The sequence below is a fragment of the Maylandia zebra genome, linkage group LG23 (assembly GCF_041146795.1).
Source record: "Maylandia zebra isolate NMK-2024a linkage group LG23, Mzebra_GT3a, whole genome shotgun sequence".
Classification (NCBI taxonomy): Eukaryota; Metazoa; Chordata; class Actinopteri; order Cichliformes; family Cichlidae; genus Maylandia; species Maylandia zebra.
In genome coordinates, this window is record NC_135188.1 from 29,511,408 (window position 1) to 29,530,538 (window position 19,131).

The following is a 19,131-nucleotide window of genomic DNA, read 5'->3' on the forward strand; positions in this document are numbered from 1 at the left end:
GGTTTAAAACTAATTAATTATGGATGTTATGAAACCAGATTTTTTTTTTTTTGTACCAATATGAGTAGATTTGCTTGATTTACCTAATACGATGCCAAAACAAGTCTTGTTTTTTGTTTGGTACATTGTGTCAGTATAAGCATTTATATAATGTTATTCATTGCAAACATCTGAGCTGACGGAACAAAGTTGATTTCGCAACAGCAGTTCCAGCTATCTTAAATAAACCTGTGTATTTCAGCATAAGAATGATAATATTTTGGATATTGTTGTATGCTGAATTGAACACATCTGGATGCCATTTTTTAGGTGCTTCGCTAAGCTGGAAATATCTCTTTCCTTTGTCTGAAAAGCACAAAAGAATCATTTGCATATTGCCTTTTTTGTAAATCAATTATCACCCCTTATTCATCCACCCACAACACAAAGTACTTCCATACCCAACTCTTACTGCTTTTCTTATCAATGAGTAAGGGTGGAGCTATTGAAGTATCTCATGTGACATCATGTGGGCAACTGATGCATAGTTGGACATGATACAATCACCGGTTGCTAGGGGAAAATGTGTATTCACCAACTGATTCCAGAAGTTCTGGGGCATTGCTGGCTGTCATTGGGTAAAGAAGCAGTACCAAAAACCTCCTGTAATTGGTTTTGTTGTTAGAGGATTGCTAAGATTTCCTGTAGTTATTTCTCTATGAATAATAACTATAAGCTCAGCGGTAATAAACTTGAAAAAGTGTGACACAAACTGGATTCGCCTTGCATCCGACTTAGGACAGTTTCACTACAGCTTGGAGAGTGGCTGGGGAAGTCAGTCAGTTCCACTCAAACTACAACCGCAGCAATATCCCAGCACCCAAAACAATCACTGGGAGGATTTTTACCAACTGGTTGGGGAATACACGTGCCAGGCGGTCACTGACTGGTCTGTAGGCCTGCATGACTGGGGTCTTATTCACTCGATCCTATATTGTCACCATGATTCTCACACTTCAAAAATGGTACACAAGCTAACATCGTGTGGTTTGTGGTCACATGTCTGCAAAACCTCAATTGCAGCAGCTGCACTGGTCACCATCTTCCACATATAGTTGTCCTGTGCTTGTTGGCACCCTCCTCCTTCAGCGCATAAGGATAGACTAGAGCGCTCGATTTATATGCTGCCTATGTTACCTAGGGTAGGGTAGCCAACATAGTGTAGGGTATCATGGACATTTGTTCTGGCTACATTCCTAGTTTCATTTGAATCTTCAGGTTATTCATCTAAAATAGCTATGCTAATACGGTTGCTGCTAGCTAGCATACAAGATTTTATCATGACTGCATATAGCCTAGTATAAGTAAGTTAGTAGTGTGTTGATGTACTTTTCTTTTCTAAAATTAACATATTTCGCTCAGTTTATATGTAAAAATAAAAAAGCAGCTCATTAATAAAAACAGTGTGTGTTGTGTGTGCAAACTGTATTAAATACAGACAAAAAGTGGGACTATTTAATGGTTAAAAAACAAAGTTTCCCTCACTGTAGGTTTGTCTGCAGTGGATATAGTGGTTTGATGGCACAACAAAATAAGAATGATTACTTTACAAGTAAGAAGCTTACATTTTACAAATTTAGAGCGAGCTAGTAGAAGTTTTGTTCTGTGCACCAAGAGTATATTGAGATTGAGATGCAGATATACTTGAGTCATAGCCAATTAATAATTAATAATCCAATCATTTGTTGTTTAGTCTCCTGCAGAAATAGAAAGAAGGCTTAAGTAAGATGATTAGATATGTAATTAGATATCTGTCTGTTTTTAGGCCTGCATTTGATGATGGGGGAGAGGGGGGGGGTTAGTATTACAATTTCCCCCACTTAGTGGGCTGGTGTATTTCAAGTGATCTGAGTATGGGGAGAAATGTCTCTCATACACATCAGAACAACTTTCTCTGGTAAAATAAACTTGTGTGACTATGGTCATGTGTTTTTATTAAATATGAATCTGGAGGCTGAAACATAGAATCTAAAGCAGCCATCATGGCCCAGGAGCAAACAACATCTGCTTCCCAGCATATTTTTCACAACTTATTTGCTTATTTATCTTTTCAAAATCCAAAGTATAAAGATTACACATTGGAGCTCTGCCTTTGGACTGAGCCAGGTTATGAGAAAGTCTGAAGCAACGGTTGGGTGGTTAAACATCTTACCTGTGTGGTGAAAAGTGGCTTTAAGCTAATGGTTCCACAAACAAAACAATGGCGTTCCACACTGTGATGTAATCACAGCTTAAGTCAGCGCACATCAGTCTTTATCTGTGGCGCATTGTTTGGCTCAAAACGCCAAAGTCTTAATTTTTTTCTTCATCGGGGGTGTTCTCACCTTACTCTGAAAATTCTCAGCCTTTAACTGAAGACAGAAGCCACAGTGTGTCACCTATTGTCACATGAGGGGCGCAAATTTAATCTTTAAGTGAGGTTTCCCAGTTTTTCGTGGGAATAAATGTGCCCAGTATATTCCAGACAATAGGAGTGGTGACACTTCAGGAGCATTTCAGCGAGTGACATAACTAGCTCCTGACAAACATGGTGCGAGAACGGCAAGGTTTCATGCTCGGTGTAAGGTGACAATGCATGGCAGACAGCAAATGAGTTACATAACAGTTTGTAAAAACACAAAGCATGTTCTACGAGTACGTGCTTCAGGCAGTCGCAGTTATAAGTGATTCCAGCAGTGTAAGGGAATAACGAGGGCAAGAGTCTTCCTGTCTCCTGCCCACTAAATACAATATGTCATGGCTTCACAATGGCTGAGGTCACTGTTGCTAAATGTTACGAGCTCTGCCAACTGAGCTGAAGGAACTGGATTTTCTGGGTAAATTTAAAGCGACAGTAGGGCAGGATTAATATGTTAAAGATGTGACCATGTTAAACTTACTTGATGACCAGGATACAGATTAAAGGCTCGCAAGTGTTCAATCTACATGCCCATCTGACTTTATGACCCTTCCTGTCAGCTGAACGCTATGCAGTATGAGGAAAAGTCGGTATTATCATTTATTTCTGGCATCACAAGATGTAATTGTGCATTGACCATACAATAATACTGGAAATGATGCTTTTACATTGAAATTGAGTTAGCGTTCAAGGCCACAAGCATCTAGGAAGCGTTTTCATCAGAGTCTGGACAACTTTAAGGCCGGAAATGTAAAACCCAAACTTTGTCCAGTGGCGTATTCCAAGCAAAATTCAATTTAGCCGATACAGCAGATGCCAGCATACACAATCTGAGTCTATGTCTGTTCATTAATAGTGCACGGAGCAACGTTCGTGAGTCGCAGCGGGTGCCAGACACGACTCACGAATTCCTAAAAGGAAGTAAACTCAAAACATGTGGCCCAACAAGTTATGTTTAAAAAAAAAATCCAATTAATCACAGTGTTTTTTAACCAATTGGAGGAGACTGTTGTTGGAGGACAATGAATGAGGCTGTGTGAAAAGCAAGTCTGTGCAAAGAGTGTTGGTAGAAGCCAAAGATAGCATGTCTTTCAGGTCAGGAAGTTCCTGTGCAAACACACAAAATGTGATTTTGTTTGGTGTCTTGAACAGGTTATATATCACCAACTAAAAAGAGAGGGACTGGGTAGAGCTTTCTGTATGGGAATTGTCACATGTTACTCAACAGCTAAAGACCAAAGAGATGGGAAGCTAAAGCACAAGCAGAAAGACATCGTTGCCTACTTTTCTGAGACTGAAGTCTTCACTCATTTCATAGACGAGCTGTTTTTTTCAACCTTTTGAAAATCTGCACAGTGCAATACTTAGTGTGACGGATTACCATCAGCACGATCTGTTATAGCGATGTGTTTTTCCCCATTTCCCTGCAATAAAGTGTTTGTTCTTGGAACAAACAATTCGGTCATCCAAAATAAGACCCTGTTTCTAAATCAGGACATATTCAGAGCCCTGAGTACTGTACACTTGAAACAGATGTCAAGGATCAAACACAAGAGCGGGCCACACAAACATGTTTGCTGTGACAAGCCTCTGCCAAATGACAAATAGTGTGGGGATGAAGAGGTGTTATGCAACCTCAGTGGAATGACTATGGCGCTGACTATACACAGAAGAATGAAGGTTTGGGATTTGGTTTGGATGAGCAACGTGTGCTTTTTGAACTCATCCAGTCTCAAGGCACGGTCTTCCGCCATTTCAACATGTTCTTTTGGACCTGGTATTAGTGAGAATTCCAGATGTGTACGAATGAGACATGATGTGCTTATCTCATACATGAAGCATTAGTGGGTCTGAAAGACTGATGGCCTGCTTTCTAGTGCTTTGTTCAGACTGACACTATCATGGTTTCCGGTGTGATTCTGACTGGGGATGATACATCTTTGTCATCACAACAAGAACAGTTGAATTGTACTGTGGAGGAAAAGTAAAGCCTTATTTTCAGAGTTTGAAGTTGGCTGAGGTGTAAAAGTATTGGTTAAGGAATGATGGAAAGATGCATGACACATAAGTCACATGAAATCGGCTGATTCTGTTATTTACGTGGTTAAAGGGAAGCACACCGAGTTTGAGTTCTAACATTAATCACCAGGTCTTGAAATGAGTTAATATGACCTCAGATAAACTACAAAACAAGTTTGGACAGTTTGCTGCTCTGGAGCATTCAGGCGTGTGTTAACACAATGCCAAGGACAGACATCAGCAGTGAGCTTAGAAAAGCAGTTATTGCTGCCCATAAATGTGGGCAGGGTTATGAGGCCATTTCCAAACGATTTGAAATCATCCTATAATGAGAAAGATTATTAAGTAGCAGAAAACATTTAAGATAACTGTCAGCCTTTCCAGGAGTGGATGTCTCAGCAAATTCACTCCAAAGTCAGACTGTGCAATGCTCAGAGTAACTGCAAAAAACCCCAAGAGCTGCGTCTCATATAGTGTGTTATATAGTCTGAAGCACGGTAGTGGAGGTGTGGTGATTTGGGCTTGTTTTGCAGCCACGGGACCTGGACACCTTGCAGTCATTGAGTCAACCATGAACTCTTCTGCATGTCAAAGTATTCTAGACTAGTATTCTAGGACATCTGTCCTGGATCTACAACCGAATAGCTGACCAGTCAAAGTTCAGAACTCAACCTAACTGAAATGCTGTGGTGGAAAATGAAGTGATGTTATAAAGAAGAGAGGGCCTAAATTCCCCTACAATGATGTAACAGACTGATAAAGTGACAAAGAGCTTGTAGGCTCTACAAGCTACTGAAGGATGGGATGTATTTACCTTTTCACACTGCTTCTGTATTTCAGCTTCATTTTGTTTAAATATACAATGAAATGGTGAAATCTACCACATGCTGTTTCACACCTCAGGTTAGATTTAAATCATTTTAGATGTTGCTAAGGACCAGATGATTTTTAAAAATATATTTATGCAAAACAATGTTTTATTTAAAGAGTATTTAACGATATTGTGTGTTCCTTTTTTGTTCCTGTTTCATAAGATCATTTTCTTTTCTTCTGTAAATTTAGGTGCAGCTTGAAATGATTTTACGGTCAAACTTAGTAGACTTCCTGAATTGTGGTTTATCTTTGGACATGGATCTGCATAACCAAAATCAGTCTTTTATCAACTCCGAAGCACATGCTGCAAAATTACTTCAAATTTGTGGGGGAAAAGAATGAGAATAACATCACAGTGAAGTACAAATCATGTCAGGGTGATAATAAGTGTGTGTCAGACACATGACATTTACACAAAGCATTTGAAGACTAAGAACAGCTCTACAGAATTGTGCAAGTGACAGAGCTCCTGAACCACGGTCAGCAGCAGACCACATGAACTGGACGGGCAACTTTGACAGGGAGGGAATCGACTCAAGTCATTTTGCTATTCCATTAAAAAAAAAAACCCATGCACCTGCACTCACACACCCTCTGTGCATAATTACAACCATATATAAGATGGTACAGTCAGAGAAATGTAGCCACAGTTCTAAAAAAATGCAAAAATATCTGTCTTAGATTTCAAATGCAAAGCTTTTCTCTGTATTACTGTATTTAAATCCAAATCCAATTTATTTATACAGCACATTTAAAAACAGAAGGTTTGCCCAAAGTGCTGTACAGAAACAAAAGGGGAAAACACAAGATAAAACCATTGACACTCACATTAAAACATAATAATACACATAATAGCTTACAACATGATGCACCTTGAGGCTGATTTGGCCCTATATAGATCAAATTTAACTGAATTACATTGAAAGCTGGAGACACACAGGGGAAGCTTTTTCTCTAGGTGCAGAAGTGGATCCATGAACTCACCACGTACTTGTACAGCTCACTGTGTGCACAGTATCATGCTTAAAATCAACTGCACAGACCTCTTTTTAGATTCAAAGAGTAGTGCTGTACTGCACTATACCGTGCATAATACTGCAAATTTTGGTATTAATAATAATAATGGATACTTTATTGATCCCCATGGGGAAATTACTTGTTTTTCTCTGCATTTGACCCATTCACTCAGTGAAGCAGTGGGCAGCCCACTAAGCAGGCGCCCGGGGAGCAGTGTGTAGGGACGGTACCTTGCTCAGGGGTACCTCAGGGTAGCCGTTAAGTGGATTCGAACCGCCGACCTTCCGATCATGGGGCGACCACTTTACCTACTGAGCTATCCCTGCCCCTTGGTATTGATCCAATAACAATTAAATACAGGGCCAATATAGGTGATATTGGCGGTGTGGGTGTTTAGGTTTTTCCAAATTGCATGAATAAGTGTAACTTATAGTTTAAGTATGTAAGCAGAATTCAGTTGAGGGGATCCAGTGACTTTATTGGGCGAACTTGGACCGTCGAGGCCCGTCCTGAACAGCAGCTGCTAACTTTTAGTTCATCTAAAGCTGTCACTACAAGGGAAATTAACAGGCTTGCGGTAATTGCTCTGTAGGTATATTGTGACAATTTACTTTTAAATGTAAGGTTTCCCAGTGCTGGTAAATCGTTGCACAGATAACAGGGGAGCAGGGAAGTGCTTCTGAGTGCATATTTGTGCATATATATATATATATATATATATATATATATATACAAGGTATGAATCTGATAAAACCATTAATGTCCAAACCAGATGGAAACCAGAGATAAAGCAGAGTGTGTGTTTTTTTCAAATAACACATGTGCACATTTTTTGCCCCCTAGCAATATGTTTAAGGATCTGATCCACTGGCTGCATGAAGCAGAAGCAGACAAAGTCAGACAAAGACACACAGTCACTCTCTCCACTGAGTGTGGTTTCTGCTGCCATCACGGACAAGGCCCGGTCTTGCCCAGCACACTTGAGGGCTGTCTAACACACACGTGCGTGTACAATACACACAGCCCAGGGGCTGATTACCTGACATACATACATGACATCATCGCCTTGTAATCAAATCCATATGTCAGCTTCCCTCCTCTTCCACCTCCTCCTTTTAAGGTCTATCTTGCACAGGGTTGTCTCATTTTTGCATCTAACCCGTGGCTCCTTAACCTTCGTCGTATTTGTCACTCTCCTCTTTTTCCTCCTCTGCTTCACCGGTTTTTCCCTATTTTTGCCCACCTCCTCCATCTGTCTCTTGTTTCTAATCTTAGCGCAGGCCTCAGCATGAGCTCTGTTAAAATGGAACATGATTTGGATTGCCAGCCTAAAAAATCCCATGTGGATGTTTGCTGGCCTTTTATGGTCAAACTTGGGTTTTATGGCTGTTCCTCTGGCTGAAGGTCTTTCACTTATTGTTGTGATGACATACTGTAGAATCCAGATATCTGTAACTGCATGTTAAAAGTGAGCCTGATCCTCCTGTGGTTGGGTTCCCCCTCTATAGCCTGCATTTTTTCTTTTTTTTTTTTGCCTTTAGTATGCTTTTTAATTACTGTGCATGCTGCTGCCATACAGTGAAGACTATTTGGTCCTCAGTTTATGTCTAATCCATCAGCTTGTTGACTGGAAACTGATGGTTGGCGATAACCTTGACATTTTACCTCTTCTTTCCCTTGGGGAGATTTTGTAGCACCTAAGGCATTTTTACGACCCAAAAAAAGGCTTTGTGGTTTTTGTGCACTGTCCTTTAGTTACGAAACAATTTAATTGCCAGTGCATAGCAGGTAACACACGTCATCCCACGATGGAGGGATATAAGATTATGGGTAGGAATCAATCATGGCTGCTTCAGAGTGAAGCTCTGCCAGACAGAGAGGCTGTAATTTACAAGCTAACAACAGCTATTGCCTAAAAAAGGATTACACTTGTAGTGAGAAATCAAACGAGATGTGTACAAGTGTTTGTGTGTGTATGTGTGATCTCAGTCAGCAGGGAAGGCGTGTGTCTGATACCCTCAATTGGTACAGCTGATAATCATTACCCCTCAAAATCATTGGACTATGGGTTAAATCGCAAACATTTAAGGGGGATGTTGGCGATCTGTTTGCTCAGATGTGGTGGATTTCAAAGCCCCGGGGTCACACATTTACTACCAGCCATTACATGTACAGAATGGCAAGAACTCGATACCAGCTGGTTTTACATAAAGGAGCGCAGCCTGTGAACACAGGGGCTGTTACTCAGATTGATGTTAGGTGTGCCAGTGTAAGGTGGAAGATTACAGCTTACTGATAATACAGTGGGGGAAATAATTATTTGATCCCTGGGTGAATTTGGAAAAAAAGAAAAAAAGAAATGAAAGCTCTGTAATTTTAATGTTAGTTTCATTTAAATGGAGACAGACATAATATCAACCAAAAATCCAGAAAAAACATATTACATAAAAGTTAAAAACTGATTAGCATGTCAGTGACTCAAATACATGTTTAATCTCCAAACAAAACATTACCTTTAAGTTTCTTGGCCATTGCTTGGCCAATCAAGCTTCATCTCTCCACAAGATTGAGGTCTGGAGACCGGCAAGGTCACGCCATGACCATAATGTGCTTCTTCTTAAGCAACTCTTTGTTGCCTCAATAGTTTTTGGATTATTGCCAAACTGGAAGACCCATTCACTACCACTTTCAATGTTCTGGGTGAGAGAAGAAGGTTCTTGGTTCGAGATTTTACAGTACATAGTCCCGTCTATTGGGCCCTGAATGCAGTCATCCTGTTCCCTTTTCAGAAAAGCAAATTCAAATTCAAATTCAAATTTTATTTGTCACACACACACAACCATACACAGTATGACATGGGGGTGAAATGCTTGTAGCTGTACAATGCCCGACCATTAAATGACAGAAGAAAAGTTTTACAATATTTACAATTTACTACAAAAATTTACAAATTAACTTAGGAATTTACAGTAAAGAATGTGCAAATAGCAGAAGAGATTATAAAGATAAGGATTATAAATTATAGGAATTATAGGATTATAGGAAATGTGTGGTGGTGCGTGTGGTGACGTGTGTGAGAGTCCAGTCTTATAGTGACGTGTTTGGGAGAGTCCAGTCCTACACCTGGTTCAGGCCCCGAATAGCCTGGGGGAAGAAGCTCCTCCTCATTCTCTCTGTTTCTGCCTTAAGGGAGCAGAAGCGCTTCCCAGACCTCAACAGTGAGAAGAGTCCATTGTTGGGATGGGAGAGGTCCATCATAATCTTCCTAGCTTTGGACTTGCACCGCTTGGTGTAGATGGACAGCAGGTCAGGGAGCTCTGATTGAATGATGCGTTCTGCCGAGCGCACCACCCTTTGCAGATCTCGTCTGTCCTGCTTGGTGCTGTTCCCAAACCAGGTGCAGATGTTTGCCGTCAGGACGCTCTCGATGGTGCAGGAGTAGAAGTTCTTGAGCACCTTCAGTGGCAGATGGAAGTCTCTAAGTCTTCTGAGGAAGAAGAGACACTGACGGGCTTTCTTAACCAGGGTGTTGATGTGACAGGACCATGACAGGTCCTGAGTGATGTGGACACCCAGGCATCGGAAACTGTCCACTCTCTCCACTGGTGTGCCACTGATGATGAGGGGTTTGTAATTCCTCGCCTGCTTTGTAGTGAAGTCCACTATCAGCTCCTTAGTCTTGCTGATGTTTAGGAGGAGGTTATTCTCCTGGCACCAGGTCTCCAGGTTCCTAATCTCCTCTAGGTAGGCCGTCTCGATGTTGTCGGAGATCAGGCCCACAACAACAGTGTCGTCAGCAAACTTGACAATGGAGGTGGTGTCGGATGTGGCTACACAGTCATAAGTGTACAGTGAGTACAGCAGGGGGCTTAAAACACAGCCCTGAGGCACTCCAGTGCTGAGTGAGATGGAGGGGGAGACTTGTTTTCCCACCCTCACTGATTGGGGTCTGTCTGTGAGGAAGTTGAGGATCCACTGACACAGTGATGAGCTGAGTCCTAGAGCCGTCAACTTGGTGAAAAGCTTAGAGGGAATTATTGTGTTGAATGCTGAACTGTAGTTCACGAACAGCATCCTAACATAATTCCCTCTGCCAGTGTTCAGGTGACTCAGGGATGTGTGGAGCAGGTGAGATATGGCATCGTCTGTGGAACGATTAGTCCGGTAAGCAAACTGAAGTGAGTCGATGGTGGCAGGAAGTGAAGAAGTGATGTGATCTCTCATCAGTCTTTCAAAACACTTCATCACAATTGAAGTCAGTGCTACTGGACGGTAGTCATTGTGGCAAGCGGGCTGTTGTTTCTTTGGAACAGGGACAATAATGGACTGTTTGAAGCACGTGGGAACCACAGCTTGGGCCAGGGAGAGGTTGAAGATCTCCGTGAACACCGGTGCTAGTTGATCAGCGCAGGCTCTAAGGACCCGGCCAGGGATTGCATCTGGTCCTGCTGCCTTCCTGGTGTTCACCCTCCTGAAGGTGTTCCTCACGGCATGCTCTGTGATGACGAATGCATTTTCTTCACTGGTGCACTCCGAGCACGCGCAGCCGTTTGTTGTTTTAATTGCTGCGGCGTCAAAGCGAGCATAAAACGTGTTCAGCTCATCAGCCAGTGAAGCATCTGCATTCATCATTGAAGAAGCTGGTCGTTTATAGTCCGTTATAGTCCGCAGTCCTTTCCACAGGCTCCTAGAGTCGCACTGTCGTAGCTGTGACTCTAGTTTTTCCCCGTAGCTCCGCTTTGCCTTTCGGACCACGCTGCGCACGTTGTAGGACGCAGCCTTGTATAGGTCCATATTACCGGAGACAAGCCCTTCATTGTAGGCAGTGGTGCGTGATCTCAGAGCGTCGCGGATGTTTTTATCCACCCACGGCTTCTGGTTGGGAAACGTTCGGATGATAGTTCTTTCTGCTGTGTTGTCCGCTAGTTTCCCGATAAATCCCACAACCGCTTCCGTAAACATGTTGATGTCATCAGAGCTGCACCGAAACATGTCCCAGTCTGCGTCATCCAGTGCGTCCTGCAGCGCGGCCACCGATTGGTCCGTCCAGCGAGCGACCTCCCTCCTGATTGGTGGTTGCTGCTTTAGCCTTTGTTTGTAAGCAGGCATGAGGAAGATGGCGGAATGGTCCGATTTTCCAAATGCCGGCAGGGGCTGAGCCTTGTAACAGTTCTTGAACGGGGTGTAGCAGTGGTCTAATGTCCTCGTGCCCCGGGTGGGGCAGTTGATGTGCTGGTGAAGGTTGTGAAATGTCCGTTTGAGATTCACTCTGTTAAAATCTCCCATAACAATGAGTGCGGCATCTTGGTGAAGTGTTTGTTGATGTGTGAGAGCCTCATGTAGCTCACATAAGGCAGTGTCCGAGTCCGCGTGAGGCGGAATGTAAACAGTGCAGGCAATGACCGCAGTGAATTCCCGAGGGAGGTAGAAAGGGCGACACTTAACGATCAAAAGCTCCAGATTGGGCGAGCAAGAGCGTGTGAGTGGGGAGATGTTTGTGCTGTCGCACCATCTGTTGTTCACCATCAAACACACTCCACCACCTCTTTTCTTCCCCGACTCCATTGTTCTGTCCATGTGGTAAACCGAAAAGAACCCCGTCGGCTGCACGGCGTGGTCTGGTATCGCTGGGTTCAGCCAAGTCTCGGTGAAGCAGAGGAGGTTGCAGTCCCGAATGTCTCTCTGGAACTTGATTCTGGCTCTGAGATCATCAAGCTTGTTCTCGATGGATTGAACATTGGCTAGCAGGATACTGGGCATGGGTGCGCGGTGTGCGCGAGCCCGTAGCCTGTTCCTGATGCCGGCTCTTTTACCTCGAGGCCGTCGCTTAGGGTCGCGTCCTTTGTTCTCTCTCAGGATCTCCTTTGGCCAGGTTGGGTCCGGAGTTAAACATGGTGAAATGTTCGTGTATTGCAGACCAATAGAAACCAAAGTGTTTCTACTGTAGCGGATTTGTGTGTTTTGCATGATGCCCATGCAAGATTATCGCAGATATAGCAAAAAGTGACGAAAAACTGCAAAAAGAAGTTAGTGGAGAAGTTAGGGCAGAGCATCCAGCACGGCAGCCGACCTCACCGGCGCCATTTTTTTCAAAGCAGCCACAAAGCATAATCTTTCCATCTCTATGCTTGAATGTGGGGATGCCGTTTGGGTTATACTCAATATTTCTCTTCCTTCAAAAAGTTTTGGTTTCATCTGAGTGCAGCACTTTCTCCCAAGCTTTCTCGAAATCATTTAGATATCAATGGCAAACTTAAAACGGGCCTTCTTGAGCAGCAGGACTTTGCAAGTGCTCCAAGACTCTAAGACTTTGTCCCAGCTGCCTTCAGATGATTTACAAGCTCCTCCCATGTAGTTTTGGGCTGATCCACCACCTTTTTCATAATCAACCTCACCCCATGCATGGATCTCTAGACTCATTGTGATTTTATATTTCTTCCATTTCCAAAGAATCACACCAAAAGTTGTCACAAAAGTTTGTAGCCCACTCCAGTTTTGTGCAGGTCTAAAGTTTTGTCCCTGACATCCTTTGGCAGCTCTTTGATCTTTGATTGATTGATTGTAATCTGTGTGCACACATCCAATCCGTGGCAGCCAGAATTGTGACTAGGTTGTAAAAGGATCAAAAACATACTTCACTCAATGACATTTGGCTCAAATTTATAACTTTTATGTACTGTGTACTTCTACTTGCTTGATATTTTGTCTCTGTCCATTAAAATTAAACTACAATAAAAATCACAGACTGTTCATTTCTTTGCAGGTTAGCAAAGAGGTCCCCTTTGGTTGAGGTGGGGGGGGTGTTATATATATTCTTGGTTGAGGAATCACTATTAACAGACATTTGAGCCTCTGAGTGAGGTTCCTGTTATTAAACTTACACACATTTATGATGATGAGTCCATTCAGATTCACTGACAACTCTAGAAATACATTAGAGAAACAACTGACCACAGATTTCGTAAGGTGGTGGCCAGTTCACAGGAAGAAAGGAAGTGGCACACATATGCACAATCTGCCCAGCTGTCAGGTGAGTGGGGTGCCTCCAGACGCTCTTTGATGGTTTCCTGGTGGATTAGCATTCATATCAAACAGTCCGTGGAAGCATACAAGAGCTGCTTTCTGGTCTCTGGCACTAAAGCCTGTCTTTTTCCCACCCATAGACCTACCAGGTAATCTTATTCTTTTGAGCTATAAAAGGTGTGTTTGCAGGCCTGTCTCATAAATTTTCGAACTTGTTGGGAGACTGTTTATTCAAGATAATTAATAAGCAGAAGGAAGCTGCCATTTGACTAACAGTGAAACCACTACCTGGGTAATCTCTTAATGTTTGCCTTCCCAGGGGCAGCATTAACATCCCCAGCCTTACCTCTGTGATAAGCAGCCCCCGAGCCTTCACCAAAACAAAGGTTGTGTTTACGCAGTTAAAGATAGCCGCACTTGAGCCTTCAGTGCGGAGGTTGTGTTTAAGAGGGAGCATATATGCTGCATCTAAATGCTGGTTTAACCTGAGGAAAAATTACAGTGTGACCACCATCCAGGGGACCAGTTTAAAAGAAATGAAAGCAGCAGTTTACTTGGAGGTCATTCCAGCTGAATTCAAGGTGCTTGGAGTAAACGCTAGCTCATTTCTCTGAGTTAATACAAGCATAATTTTCATTTTAACCACCTACTCTTTTCATAACAGTTCAGGGAAAATAGACTTCTGCTGAATAGGGGACCTACAGCAGAGGAAATTCTCAAATCTGCCATTAGTGCGGTGTGGCCAAACTCCTACTCAGATACTCATTCACTCTTTCTCTGACGTGCACTGTCCAGGATTTTTAAACACAGGAAATGGGTTTCCTAATCTGGTCACCCTTTCACAACTGCATTAATGGAAAACAAGCCCAGTCCACTGCGAAATATGGTCCCATGATAACGGGTGTCATCACATTGTTATTTCAACACTGGCCTAAATAAAGTGACGCATCCAAAGGCTGTCAGAGATGAGATGAACAGCAAAGTTGAACAAAAAAAAAACAACTGTTTTACGTAACATTAATGAGAACACACATTTGCCATTTGGGAAGTAGGCCTCATCGTGGCTGAATCGATGTGTCCCTTCTTTGTGCGATGTCAAGCTGGCCTAGCGGAGTCGTTTCTGTGGCCACAGCACTGAGTCCTTTTACTTGTTAGAATAGAATAGAATAGAATTCAACTTTATTGTCATTGCACATGTCACAGGTACAAGGCAACGAAATGCAGTTTGCATCCATACAGAAGTGCTTTAGTGATATAGATATATTACAATATATATTAGCAATAATATAGATATGTGAGTATATTACAGAAATGGGTCTATTATGGTGTGTTATAATGTACACAGTATGAAGTATGTTATGAATATGCTATAACTATAAGTATGTACAGGCTGTAGTGAGTACAAGCTATGTACAGGCTATGAACAGGATATAAATATGAAAAACTATACAGAATATGAGATATACAGCTATGCAGAAATGTGAACTATGCAGGTTATAAACAGTTGTAGATTTAAAAATTGTACAGAATGATTATTTACACAGAATTATACAGTAGTGCAGTTAAGATAAGTGAGATATGTGGAAAATTTCTACAGAGGCTATATAAAGTGCCCTTTATAATATAAAGTTGTTGTTTTCAACAGCAGTGGATTTATGTGGTTTTGTGTGACTTTTTTTGTCTTTTCCTTTTGAATTTGTTTTAAACGATACATGTTTTTCTAGCATTGGACCTTCAACTTTATCCAATCAATCATACTGAAGAGAGCGCCGTTTATAGCATTAAATGACATGATAAGATGTCATCTGCTGGCTTTGAAGAGAATATTTATTGTTCTTGTTGTTTTTAGAGCTAGAAGTTCATATATTTGGACAAGAATATGGAGTTCTAGGTTTGCAGTTAAGGCTAGCAGGCTTGGTTAGCAAAGCAGGGTTGGTGCTTTGCTTGGACGCATGCTTTTGATAATTAAGCCTAGGTGACATTCAAATAATATGATCTAATTCACTGAGGAAAAAGTAAAGCACAGTACAGACAAGCTGTAGCTACAGTTATTCACCACAAAGTTAAGAGATCTGAGGGGTGTAAGTGGGTCGCATGTGTTTGAGAACAGTTTATGTTTGACGTTTAATTTTAAAATCCACTGGAAGTCCCACATTTTCACTGATTCTTTTATTTGCATCCTGTTTTAATGTTAATGTAGATTCTCTGCTGCCACAGTCACAAATGAAGGGCTGCTGTAGTTACAACAGTGTACACTATGCATCACACTGTCACTAGTGTCTGCATAAATTCAAAACCAGAAATTGTATAAATGTTTTTCTACTTTATTCTAATCTGTCAGGAAGTCTCTTTTACACTGCTGGAACTACAGGTAACAGAACACACATCAGAAAATTGATCAGACCATTGATACAGAGTTGATCAGTAAATTTAATTTCACTTTGATCTGGTGCCAAACTAAACCGATTTCCACGTCTTCTTTAGTAGGTTATGCCTCAGGAACCTTTAATCTTTAAATGTATTCACTTTCAAGTTTCAAGCTCTAATCTGGAGCCATTATATTTTGCATATTCTTTATAGATAGCAGAAAAAGCTGATAAGCAACGACGTGATAGCCATTATGTCCAAGTTTTGGAGTTTCATCAAGCCAGCTAACACAAAGAAAGCCTGAAAGCCTGTAGATGCCAGACCTGAGGGGTCTGGCATCTACAGCTCCATTTGAGACACCCGTCAATCAAAGTGGCGACACCTCCCTCTTGCCATTAAAGGCAGCCATACTCATAAATAAAGTGGTAGGTTTAAATTGCAAAATACAATTAAAAAAGGGCATTTCACCAACGGAAAAGGCAAAAAATGGGGAGATTTTGTGGTTTTCTGTCAGGAGGTAAACATTTTTTCTCTTCTCCTGAGTTGGGAATTTTAACACAGGGTGTTTGAAGCTGGCCTGCCTCATGTGGCCATTATAGGAAATGTAGTTTTTTTGCACCTCCTAAGTTGGCGAAATTTTCCAGCTGCACAGATCGCCGCCTACTTTCCATGCCCAGTTCAGAGAAAAATGGTTTGTTACCTCATTAAAAAAAAAAAACCCTAATGCCTCTGGAAAACTTCCACCTTGGATATACAAGCGTTTGGTTAGATTACATCAAAACCCTAACATTTACAAGTTTATCTAAGAAGTCATGCCAATGGCAGTTCCTCATGTTATCCAGCACTGTATTTAAGCACTTGGTAGTATAATCAGAAAGGAATCTAGTGTGTAGCTGCATTTATATCTTTACCCTGCTGATTATAACTTGTAACATTTACAGTGTAATCCTAGCTACAGTTAAGCTACATTAGATTTATGTGGACCAACAGCCTGCTCAGATCTAAGTTATTGATAATGTTATATCAGTCAAGTATGTTCTCATATGCTGTTTTGTAGATGAGTCACATATTAGATCTCTTTTTTCTTAGATCTCTTTGTCATATTTCCTATTCTTACCTCCATCTGATACCTCTATCATCCTTTGGCCATCTCGGTCGGCCCATCCGTCCTCCTCTCTTTCTGTGTCTCTACAGTATCTTTGTCAATGACACACCCCTAACAAAATTCTCCAGATGTCCTCATTTGTCATTTATCTGAACCCTCTCATAAGGCCTTGGCTCTGTTCACTTCCCAAGCAGGAGCAAGACCTCAGATGACACACTTCATTTTTCAGAAATAATGGCTCACATGTGAGGGGATTAGTGTGATTAGAAATAAATGACGGATCATCTGTTGGGCCCAAGGGGGAGAAATGTTATCAGATTACAACAAATAAAGGCATAGTTTCATTGGTTCACATTCTACGTAGGAAGAAGATTCAACTTGTCAAACCAAAATGAGGAGTAGAAAAAAAATGCTGTTGCTGATTTGGCAGAACGAAATGTCCAGCACAAAAGGTTTTAGTCAGTGCCTTCCAAAACCACTCATGACTTATTCACAAGCCCTGTGATTAAATAATAAGTCTGGTGATGTTCCAAATCCTGCGAGAAGCCCAAAACCAACTTGACTCACAAGTATTGTCCCTGTAGCCAAAGCCTGATACACATTATTCCTGCCCTACTGTTTCTGGCTGGTATCTCTCCCTGTTCACCATAAGATTGTAGATATATTTAAGTTAAGGGTGTACCCCGCCTCTCACCCTATGACAGCTGGGATAGTCTCCAGCACCCCCCACCCCCACCCGTGACCCTGATAAGCGAATGGATGGATGACTGGCCAATATTAAGCCTTATTTAACACAGGACAATGTTAATTTTAAAAATGTCGCCCTATTTAGAGTCAAATAAATTATAAAGTGGGTTATGCTATCACTGGGACAACGTCTTCAATATCCCAGACAGATCAATCCTTCACTGGTCATGTGAGACTTGAGAAAGTAACATGGAGTTAGCCAAAATGCCCACACACGAGTGGGTAACATCATGCTGGCTATGCCCATCTTTTATATACAGTTTATGAGTCAGACAGTAAAATATGGATGACTACGTGTAGCATTACTAATACATCAATGAGTCTGTAGAATTATAACAAACCAAAACATTGGATTGTAGCATTTGTCTGTATGTCTGATCCTGAACTCCTCCTAGTTCAGTCTTCATGAAACTTAGCCTATGAAGTACCTTACTTCAAATAAATTCCTGTTGTATTTCTAATAGGTCCAAATTGTGATTAAGTCACATACCTGCAAACACAATAGCTCAAAAAGTTTTGAATTAATTCTGATAAAACTCAGCTTAATCCATTAAAATTTGGCTTACATCCACCGAGATCTTCAAGGTCAACCTAATTATTTATCCGTCTAAAACTGACAAAAAAGCGTTAAAACCTAGAATCTAAGTGTGAACGTACTGATATAAAGGTTTAAGTATCATGTCACAGTTGACCTCTGACCTCTCTTTTAAGGTCAATAGACCGATGGTCAACGCGATAATAATGCTACATAGGGCTGCCTATTACTGCAATTGTTAGTACTGGCAACATATAGGCATATAGGAAATGATATATGGGGATTCTATATATCACATTAGTTTGAACCTTGACCTCTTCATCAAGGTCAAATAAGATCAAACCTTCATAAACTGTGTTAAAAATACTGTTGCCTTTGTATTATATTAGCAGCATTTAGGAAATGAGATACTGATACATGGATATTCCAAATATAACATTATAGTTTCCAACCAAATATCACTGACCTCAGACCTCACTTTTTCATTTCACATCAGCCTTTTCATGAAGTTGACCACAAAAAGTGTTACATCTTTAAAGAAAGTGTCAAGAGAAAGAGAATGGTCTGCCTGCTTAGTCAGAAATAAAACAAGCTCAAGTTAAGTAAATACTGAGAGAACCAAGTCACATGCAGGCCTGTCAAAAACTTCTATTTTGTTCCTTTAAACCGCCGTGTGCTGAGTAAGAGTTCGCTAATAGTGAGCTCAGCATTACCTGCACAAGTGCTACTGATTGTAAATGTGTCCCTTCCTGAATTTTGACACTTGAGCAACCACCACCTATTATGACAACTTCCTTTACATGATTTATTGTCAGCATTGTTCCTCCCGTTCTCCCCTTTCTCCTCCTGCCCTCGCTCTCCTTTTCTTCTCTTGTTCTCACCCTTCTGCTCTGTCCTCTCAGCGTTTCCATCCCGGCCAGCCAAATAGCTCGCTCAGCCCGGATCCTCCCACTCGCTGCTCACCTCTTTGTTTTTGGGAGGAATGTAAATGATAGTCATTTGGGATGT

General features: G+C 41.5%; 1 protein-coding gene across 1 annotated transcript in view; it reads right to left on the reverse strand.

Moving 5' to 3' along the window:
- filip1l (filamin A interacting protein 1-like) overlaps positions 1-19,131 on the reverse strand; it is a 105,883-nt gene that overhangs the window by 9,772 nt on the left and 76,980 nt on the right. The gene's annotated exons all lie outside the window — the stretch shown is intronic.